The sequence below is a fragment of the Ornithorhynchus anatinus genome, chromosome X1 (genome assembly GCF_004115215.2).
Source record: "Ornithorhynchus anatinus isolate Pmale09 chromosome X1, mOrnAna1.pri.v4, whole genome shotgun sequence".
Taxonomy (NCBI): domain Eukaryota; kingdom Metazoa; phylum Chordata; class Mammalia; order Monotremata; family Ornithorhynchidae; genus Ornithorhynchus; species Ornithorhynchus anatinus.
The window spans coordinates 35402195-35412336 of NC_041749.1; the positions used below are offsets into that span (position 1 = coordinate 35402195).

The window sequence follows — 10142 nt, forward strand, 5'->3', positions numbered from 1 at the left end:
TGTGAAAGGCAGAAGTCCCCGAGAACCGAGAAAGAGCGAAGGTCATGCCCACTGTGAAAAGGACAAAAAGGAAGATCCAGGAATCACCACCAGTTTGGTTAATATTGACTTGTGGGACGATATAGGAACAAAGCAAACAAGCAATGGGCAACCAGGTATAGAAGCACAATATGCCAGGAATCCATCCTTCCACAGCCCTGCTGCAGGGAGCCCGTGGAAGATTGGGATTACAACCAAACTACTTTCAGGTGGAGCACAGCTGGATCAACAGCCCCACCCACAGGCTCGCAATCAATCAGTAGTATTTAATGAACGCTTAGGGGGAGGTTTCCTTCTCCAGTAAGTGCTTGGAAGAGTGTGATACAAAGTGAGGTGTGCTGGGGGGGGCTGTGTTTAGGGGGTGTACCTTTAGAGACCAGTCTGGGATTAGTTCTGGCATCTATAAGGTAGGTGATTTGGGTAAAGTGGTAGAGTATTTGTTAATTAAATCTACTGACCTTGAGTCTAATAAATAAAAGCTTAAAGGAAGCAATGTCCTGGATTAATCTGTCATCTCTTTGGCCCAGTATTCTGTCTGCAATTGAGACACCAGGACTAAAGTGATTTGCTTGCAGTGGGGTAGTCCTAAAATCCAAGGATGGGTTTCATCTCTGAGTCTCTGAAAAAAACCCAAAAGAGTCAGCCATGCCTCCCTTAACAGGAGAGTGGAGGCTCTAGACTGTAAATTCACTGGGAGTAGGGAAAATGTTGATCAATGTTGTTGTTATTGTACTCTTTCAAGTGCTTAGTAAAGTGCTGTGTACACAATAAGCACTAATATTCATTCATTCAATAGTATTTATTGAGCGCTTACTATGTGCAGAGCACCGTACTAAGCGCTTGGGATGAACAAGTCGGCAACAGATAGAGACAGTCCCTGCCGTTTGACGGGCTTACAGTCTAATCGGGGGAGACGGACAGACAAGAACAATGGCACTAAACAGCGTCAAGGGGAAGAACATCTCGTAAAAACCGATGGCAACTAAATAGAATCAAGGCGATGTACAATTCATTAACAAAATAAATAGGGTAACGAAAATATATACAGTTGAGCGGACGAGTACAGTGCTGTGGGGAGGGGAAGGGAGAGGTGGAGGAGCAGAGGGAAAAGGGGAAGATGAGGCTTTAGCTGCGGAGAGGTAAAGGGGGGATGGCAGAGGGAGTAGAGGGGGAAGAGGAGCTCAGTCTGGGAACGCCTTTTGGAGGAGGTGATTTTTAAGTAAGGTTTTGAAGAGGGAAAGAGAATCAGTTTGGCGGAGGTGAGGAGGGAGGGCGTTCCAGGACCGCGGGAGGACGTGACCCAGGGGTCGACGGCGGGATAGGCGAGACCGAGGGACGGTGAGGAGGTGGGCGGCAGAGGAGCGGAGCGTGCGGGGTGGGCGGTAGAAAGAGAGAAGGGAGGAGAGGTAGGAAGGGGCAAGGTGATGGAGAGCCTCGAAGCCTAGAGTGAGGAGTTTTTGTTTGGAGCGGAGGTCGATAGGCAACCACTGGAGTTGTTTAAGAAGGGGAATATGCTTATTATATATTAATTATTAATAATATTATAAGCACTAATATACTAGATTGACTGAGAGACCTATAGCAGTGGGTCCTTGATCAAACAACCTAGTTGTGGGACATCTTTCTTCATTTTCCATACTTTTTGGTTCTATTCTTGTTTTGTAAGTCTGGTTGTTTCCTGCCTCTCTGTTAGATTGTAAGATCCTTCTAATTTTATTGTACTTTCTCAAACTTCAGACCGTGCTCTGCACCTAGGGGGCTCTCAGAAAATTCTCTTGACTAATCATGGAGTGGCAAAGAGGGTAGGAGTGACCTTTTCCTTTCTCCCCTTCTCTGTCCCTCTCCCCACTTCCTTTCCCTTTGGTCACTTCTGCTTTTAGGCCTATTAAAGAGGTTGGATACTGAGAAGAATCACGTGAGCATTGTCCTCTTGGACATCCATGCTTGTGGTTAGGGATGAACCATCCAACAACCCATAATTTTCCCTTCTCCAACTTAACCTTTCCTCTGGTAACCCACGGGGGGCTGTTCATCTATAAATTTATGCAGCTCCCCCTCCACGAAGCTGCTGATATTTTTACTTAAGTGGTTAAACTTTTGTGGAATAAATGTCATGTATACCACCTGTTGGGTGAAGAAGTGTTTTGGTGGTAATAAGCTGCTATTTTAATCAATGAAGGGTATGAATTGAGCACTGTATTAAACCCTTGGGTCCCATCTTCTACCTTTCTGTCCTTCTTAGCATTCAGTTCTCTCAATGGTTCTGGGCCCATCGTGGGATGTGACTTTTCAAAAATCTTTCCACCATGAGATTTGTTCATTCAATCACATTTATTGAGCACTTACTGTTTGCCAAGCACTGTACTAAGCACTTGGAAGAACACAATACTACAACAATGAACGGATATTTCCTGCTCACAGTCTAGATGGGGAGATGGGCAGTAATATAAAAAAAACTACAGATATAGATGTATGTGCTCTGGGGGATGGGAGGGAGAATGAAGGGAGTAGGAGGAGAGGAGGGCTTAGTAAGGGAAGGCTTCTTGGAGGAGATCATTGTGATTGAGAGGAGACGGGATTCCTCACTAATTTCTTCCTTTGCTTTTTCAGGACACCCTGAATTTCCACAGCCATCGGAAGCTAAGTTGCCAACAGGATGAGAATCAGTTTTTTGAAAACTTTTGCTGGTGTCTAGATTCATGACAAAAATGGCAATGAGCCTGCTAGACCTATGTCTGCTGGGATGGAAGCAAAGCTGGCAAAACAGCCTGTGAACTTCCTCAGGTAGGCTTCTCTTCCATGATTTCTTAAGGCATATATTCCAGCAGAGTTTTTATAACTACCACAACTAATTTCTCAGAAAAATTAATTACAAAAGCTTTAAAAATAGTCATTGTGGTGGGATTGTGGTATGACCAGCCTGACCTATTTTAAGTATGGGCAGCCTGAAGTGTTTCTGGGGTATCAGAGGATCCAGAGAATGGCCAAGAATGATGGCAGGATGAGAAAGAGAAGCGTGGTAAGCCTCACCACGCCCCGCTGCTGTTTGTGCCACGGCAATTGGGTTCTCTCCAACCCCCTCATCCCAGCCCCAGAGCGAGGCACTAATGAGTTCTTCCCAGTGGCCTTCAGGGTGGCGGGACAGAATCTCGACAAGGGTGACAACACCATGATCATATTATAGTAATCAGAACCATGCCAGGCTGGATGATGGGAATCATACTAGGTTGCATAAAAACTATTCCAGGCTGGTTGGCCTGAAACCATGCCAGAGCTGGGCTGACTGTGCTGTGAACTACAAGGAAAGGCTGGGAAGGGGCAGTTCAGCCATGATGGCATGCAGTAGCAGGTGCTACAGCCAGGCTTGAGTGGCAGTGGATGGAGATGGGGAATGGAAGCAGGTGGGTGAGCTGCCCACTCTGTCTCTGACTAATCTGTTTTGTTGCTCCCAAACCTTTCCTGCCTCTTCCAGATGATATCTGGAGGTGCCACCACTCCCTCTGCCCTGGGCCCCGGGATCCAATGGGTCCTGACCTGCCCAACTAGCAGGGCCCTGGAGCTAGGGGTGGGCTAAAAGTGAAACCCAAAATGGACAATCCTGGAAGCTCAGGAACTTTATCTTGCTCCTGCTGTGCCAACAGTCTTCATTCAATCGTACTGAGCGCTTACTGTGTGCAGATGACTGTATTAAGCGCTTGGGGGAGAGTACAATACAACCAACAGATACATTGCCTGCCCACAGTGAGCTTACAAGAATAGGAAGGATTGAAGTCTCCTTGGAGCCTCACCCAATTGATCCTTTGATCAATGATATTTGAGCACTTATTGTGTGCAGACCACTGGACTAAGCTCTTGGGAGAGTACAGTATAATAGAGTTGGTAGTCATGATCTTTGACCACAGTGAGGTAAGGGGGAGAGAAAGCCACCCAAAGAGACTTCCAGTTGGAAGCGGGCATCCTGTGGATTGCACCTGGAGGGTGAGGATGGAAGGGAAGAGCTCCGAGGCAAGATGTCAGCAGGGGCTCTTGGGGCAAGGAGGAACAGAGGTGTTAACCTTAGGGATGGTAGAAGAGAGAACCTGGGTTAGGGCAGGTATAAACCACCTCTGCAGAGGCCGGGGGGAAGGGGATTGGGGTCAACTAGCCCAACCCAAAAACAGGGTTAAAAATTAGTCATTCCTCTGAGATCATACCCAAACGCAAATGACCAAAGCTGCCTGGATTATGAAAAAAGTGTGTAATTCCATCTTGGGGATTCTGGTGGCTTCAGCTTGTGGCTTGTGTGGTTTCTGATGTCACCAGAAAACCCAGTGTGGAATTACAGCCTTTTCCTTCCCAGTGAGGGAGGGGAAGGCAAGGGAGTGAGGGGAGAGTTAGGGCTGTTTCTGGGACCGGGGGCTGGAACATGGGTTGCTTCCTGGCTTTGCACACTGATTCTCTCTCTCCGACCCTCCCAAGGTCCCAGCTCCTCCACCTGCTTCTGACCCACTTTCCTTTGGCCCCAGAGAGTCTCATCCGGAGGCCAGAGCCATTCCCCACTGGCTTCCTGTTCATCAAGAGGCCTTCCCCGATTAAGCCCTCTTATCCCCAGCTCGTTCTCCCGTCTGTGTCTGGTTCTGTGACCTTTAGCCACTGATAGCCATTGTACAGTCCTTATGTACCTATCTTTAAATTATACATTATAAATTACTTATATTAATGTCTGTCTCCACCTCTAGACCGTAAGCTTATTGTGGGCAGGGAACCCATCTGCTAATTCTGTGCTACTCATCTAAACACTTATTACAGTGTTTTGCACATTGTAAGTGCTCAGTAAATCCCAATGATTGAGATGTCCTTTAGTAAATTACTATTCCAGTGTCTCATTAGGAGCCAGAGAGATCTGCTGAGAAGATAGAAAAAGGTTTCCTTGGGGATTGCCACTAAAGTCAGAGATGGTAAACTAGTTGGTAAACTACCTTTGGGCAGGGTTCACATGGTCATCTTCCTTTGCACTCTCCCAAGTGCCTGGAACATTGTTCCTGTACATGCAGTACCATGTATCCTCTTCCCCTCTAGACTGTAAACTCATTATGGATGGGAAACATGCCTGCTAATTCTGTGGTACTGTACTCCCCCAAGCGCTTAGTACAGTGCTCTACACATAGTAAGCACTCAAATACCATTTATCAAGAGCACACAAATCCCCTCTCTGGGGAGAGAGACTTCTTTTAAAGAGAGGCAGGTTGTTGAGGCCCAGCCTCTTTGCCTTCTGGTCTGACTCCAGCCCAGCTGCCCCCGGGAGGCTGTTGAGCCCCCAGCCTCCACCTGCTCCCAAGGCCCCCCTCACGATCCTCTCCCCAGAGGAGGGAGATGCAGTGAGCACGGGCTTCTCAGGGAAAGACTGGCAGGACCAACAGTCCCGTCTGGCCTGGCCCCCACTGCCTCTCTGACCCAGCGAGCTCCAGCTGCTGGACTCTCCCAGCCTAGGAAGGAGGTGACATGCTAGACTGCAGCCAACAGTTGGGCATCCTCCCATGCCCCCTCCGCGGCCTGCCCCTCGGCCAGGCACACCCCTCAGCTCTGGCCACTCAGGGCCGAGAAGATGGCTACTGCCCAGCACCAAATACAATGGTACTTTATTCCTCTGGCTGCCTTGGGAGGGACGGACCGATGGAGGGAGGGGAAAGAGCAGGGGAGAAGGAGGTGGGGCTGGGTGCTGCTTTGCGGAAGAGATAGCGTCCAGTAGACAAGCTGGACCTGCCCTAGCTGTCTTTGTCCTGGGGGGCCAAAGACTCCTGGCCGCGGCTCAGGAGAAACCTCACCCTCATGGGTCACGTGGCCTGGCTTTTGAAAATCTCAAAGAATCTACCTGTGTCTTAATGGCCCTGAGGAGGAAAACAGATGCAGCGGCCTGCTGACTAAAGGAGGAGTAAAACTGTTTTTGTGTGTGTTGTATTTAAGAGCTCAGTCTGTGCCAGGCACTGTACTAAGCATCGGGGTAGATGTAAGCCGATCAGGTTGGACCCTGTCCGTGTCCCACGTGGGGCTCACAAGTCTTAAATCCTCATTTTACAGATGAGGTAACTGAGACACGGAGAATTGAAGCGACTTGCCCAAGATCCCACGGCAGGCAAGTGACGGAGCCAGGATTAGAGCCCAGGTCCTTTTTGACTCCCAGGGCCTTGCTCTAGCCACTAGGTAACGCAACTTCTCTATTCATGAAGGCTTAACTGCCTTCACTTTTGCTGGCCCCCGTGTGATCATCCAGGCCTCCTGCAGCCTCCCGATTGGCCAGAGTCTGCCGGCCCAGGGAACTGCTGTCCCTGATGAGGCTGAGGATGCCTTTTCACCCCCATCGCCCTTTTTGTGGCCAGCCTGGACTATGGACATTGGCCTGAGCGGGGCTGGATTCAGACACTTTGCCTCCTCTAAAGTAGGTAAAGATCTGCCTCCACCTGATCTGTGTGATGTCATTATGTCTCACTGTGAGGGCATGCAGTGTAACATGACATCATGCAGAACCCCATCTGAATCCCTAAAGCTAAAGTATTTCCTCACGGGGGACCCCTGAATGCCAGCCTTGCTACTGAGCCATTTGTATTCCTTCAGACACGGCTTCCGAAGGCGGGTGCTGTAAATCCTTAACAGACGGGGCCGTGCCCCCTTCCCCTCTCACCACGCCCACCAGAGCCCCCCAACCCAGTGGCACCGCCTGAGGCCTCACTCACATACTGTCCGAAGCGGCCCTGGTCCTCGGGGGGCCTCCAGGGTGGCAGAGTGGTTGAGGGTCAAGGATGGGGCACCAAGGCCCAATCCAGTGTGTCAATCAGGTGGCTATGCTAGCGCCTGGCCTTCGGGTTTGTGGGGAGGGGGCCCTCGGAGGCAAGGGGGACGCAGGACTCCAGAATCACTGATCCTGCCTGCACCAGGCGGTCCCTGCTGGGAGCTCTGGACAAAAACTGGAATTTTCTCCAGGAAAATTTCAGCCCAGAGCAAGCGCCTGCCCCAAGCTGACCTAGGGAGGACCCGATTTGCATCTGAAACATGGTTTCTCTGTTCCCTTCCTCAGGAGCTGTGCCCTGAGCAGGCAGTATGTGGCTGGGGCTCTGAAGGCAGGGCCTTTCTAAGATTAACCCTTTACCACTCTGGCTTACTGAGCAAATCTGCCCCTCCCCTAGGCCCCAGTGAACCCAGTGGGGGAAGGTGCCTGGTTTCAATTAAGTGCACATGTCCAGAATCCCCTTGTCCGTAATAATAGTGGTATTGATTACTATGTGTCAGGCATTGTTCTAAGAGCTGGGTAGATATAAGATAACTAGGTTGGACACGGTCCCTGTCCCACATAAAGCTCACAGTCTTAATCCTACTTTACAGATGAGGTAACTGAGGCACAGAGAAGTGACTTGCTTAAGGTCACAGCAAAAAAAGTGGAGGAGCTGCGATTAAAACCCAGGTCCTTCTGATTCCCTGGCCCATGCATTACCCACTAGGCCCGCTGCTTCCTTCGGTCAGCAGACTATCTGATCCACCTAACCTGCCAGTGCCCAAGACCAGCTGCCAAGTTCTGGGTGCGGGAGAGGGGTGTTGGAGTGAGTCTCCCCAAGGATGGGGTTCAGCTATCAAGGTCTTCATTCTGACAGCTCTGGCCAGACCCAAGAGGTCCTGGATGGGGACAAACAACAATAATAATATGAATAAGGGCGGTATTAAGCACTTACTATGTGCCAAGCACTGTACTAAGTACTGGGGTACAAATCAGATCATGATTGTACTATTTGTTAAGCACTTATGTGGTATCAAGCACTGAGGCAAGCACTAGAGTAGAAAATGCAATCGGATCAGACACAGTTCCTGTCCCAGCTGGGGCTCACATTCTAAGGGAGAGGGAGAACAGGTATCCAATCCCCATTTTGCAGATGAGGAAATCGAGTCTCAGAGAAGTGAAGTGACTTGCCTAAGGTCACACAGCAGACAACCAGTGGAGCTGGGATTAGAACCCAAATTTCCTGACTCCCAGGCCGGTGCTCTTTCTACTAGGCCACTCTGCTTCTCTTTCTTTCTAGAATGTTAGCTTTTTGAAGTCATTCTACATCACTCAGTCCTATTTCTGCATGGTTCATTCCCTTCAGCCCTCTCTTAAAATGGAAAATTGGCCCCTCTACCAGGGTCCCTCGTACCTTCAGTTAGCACCTAGATTTCTCACTGTCTGAATTTACAGACCAGACTGGGCCCCTCCCCTTGACTGTAAGCTCACTGTGGATGGGAAATTTGTCTATTATAGTGTACCCTACCTAGCGCTAAATAAAATGTTCTGCATACAGTAAGCATTCAATAAATACGATTGATTGACTACCAACTCTGTTATATTGCACTCTCCCAAGTGCTTAGCACAGTGCTCTGCCCACAGTCAGCCCTCAATAAATACCATCGGTTGGTTGATTGATTCCTGGCTCCTGGAAAGCCCAGAGGGCTGTTCGGGTCGGCCCTGTCTACGGTCCCGGTCATCCAGGAGGCCGTAGCCAGGCCCGTTCCCCACAGGACCGCTCTGCCCGGCCCATACTGCAACTTGACTGTCCTGCTGCCCCCCGATCTGGGACCCAGAGGTGCTGCATCCGCCAGTCCAGAGAGGTAATTTTAGGGTTGCTTATTTTAAAACCAGGATTGGCAGTTGTGTCCGATTTTTATGTGATGGTTTTGTGTTCGGCATATAAGGAAGCGCGGCTGCTCCGCGCTGGCTAGGGTTGCCTAGAGCGTATTTATCCAGCAGAAGCTCTTGCCCCGCCGCTGAAACGAACTGCACTCATCAGGCTCCACTGAAAATAGCGTGACCTTGGCATTGGGTGTGGAGCTGGGGGCGGTGGGGGAGGGCGAGGGCTGACAACACTCTTAGAGTGGGGTGTGCCGACTGCCCACACTGGCTTGTTATTGTAGGGTTGCTTCAGAACGGCATGTTTGTGTACATCGTTTGCAATCCAGTGGGGCTGGGCTCTCCAGGTGGCTCTGTGGCCTCAGGCTCTCCCTTGCTTCCATCCTGCTCTCTTGCCACTGTAGATCTGCGTCCAGCCCCAGCAGGAGCGTGGGGGAGTGTCTGTCTTCCCCCTCTAGACTGTAAGCTCACTGTGGGCCGGGAATATGTCTTACATTGGTCTCTCCCAAGTGCTTAGTCCAGTGCTTTGCCCACAGAAAGCGCTCAATAAATACGACCGACGGAAGGAGGAGATTGGCGAACTGGAAGCAACTAGAAAAGTGGGACGAGTGGTAGCAGGGACGACTCTGCCTGGACCCAAAGATTAAGTTGCCATTGCCGAATTTACCTTGCTCTTTGCTCTAACCGATAGGACGCTTCCCATGGGCCACAGGCTACGTCTGAGTTGGCCCCTGTAAGTTCCGGTCAGCATGTAGCTCAATCAATCGATCCACCATATCTAATGAGCGGTCACTGTGTACAGAGCATTCATTTCAATTGCATTGAGTGCTTACTGTGTGCAGAGAGCACTGTACTAAGAGAGCTGTACTAAGCGCCTGGGAGAATCCAGTATAACGGAGTTGGTAGACATACCCTGCCCACAGGGAGCTTAAAGGGAGGGATGGGTATTAAATTATGAATAAAATAATGGATATAATAAATCACAAATGCAATATGTTAGGGATATTAGAGCTTCACACAGGTAAACGTTGGTGTCACTACTACTAGATGGATGGGTTATGAACACTGTCCAGCAGGACTTCCAGTCCTCAGTGGGGCCTTTGGGAATGAAAGCCAATGCCCTGGTTTTTACCCCTTGGAATAAGCCTTGAGGTCCCTGGAGCAGTGGCAGGTTGTGTCAGGCCATCAGGGAAGGGATACCAGCTGGCAGGCTGGTCTCTTACTCCGGGCACCCTGACTCCTTTCCACTGGGACACCCCTGGGGCAGAGGGCATGACATGGCGGCTCTGGCTAAGGCCTCACCTGCAGCCCCGTTTGGTGGACTCCTGAGGCGGACGGGACTTGGAGGTGCTCCTCTGACCCTGGCCTGGGCTTCCCCCTAGGGCCACCTCATCCTGGGTTAAGTTGCCTGCTGACAGACTCTGAATTAGGGTGACCAGGGATGGCACCCAAGATGCTCTTGGCATCACATCTA

At 50.2% G+C, this 10142-nt stretch overlaps 1 long non-coding RNA gene across 1 annotated transcript; it reads left to right on the forward strand.

Annotated features, from left to right (window-relative positions):
* Nucleotides 1–379: 379 nt before the first annotated feature.
* On the forward strand, nt 380–6136 carry LOC114806428. Its single transcript, XR_003754464.1, has 3 exons — nt 380–446; nt 2650–2823; nt 6097–6136. It is a non-coding gene; the product is annotated as an uncharacterized LOC114806428 (long non-coding RNA).
* Nucleotides 6137–10142: the final 4006 nt, after the last annotated feature.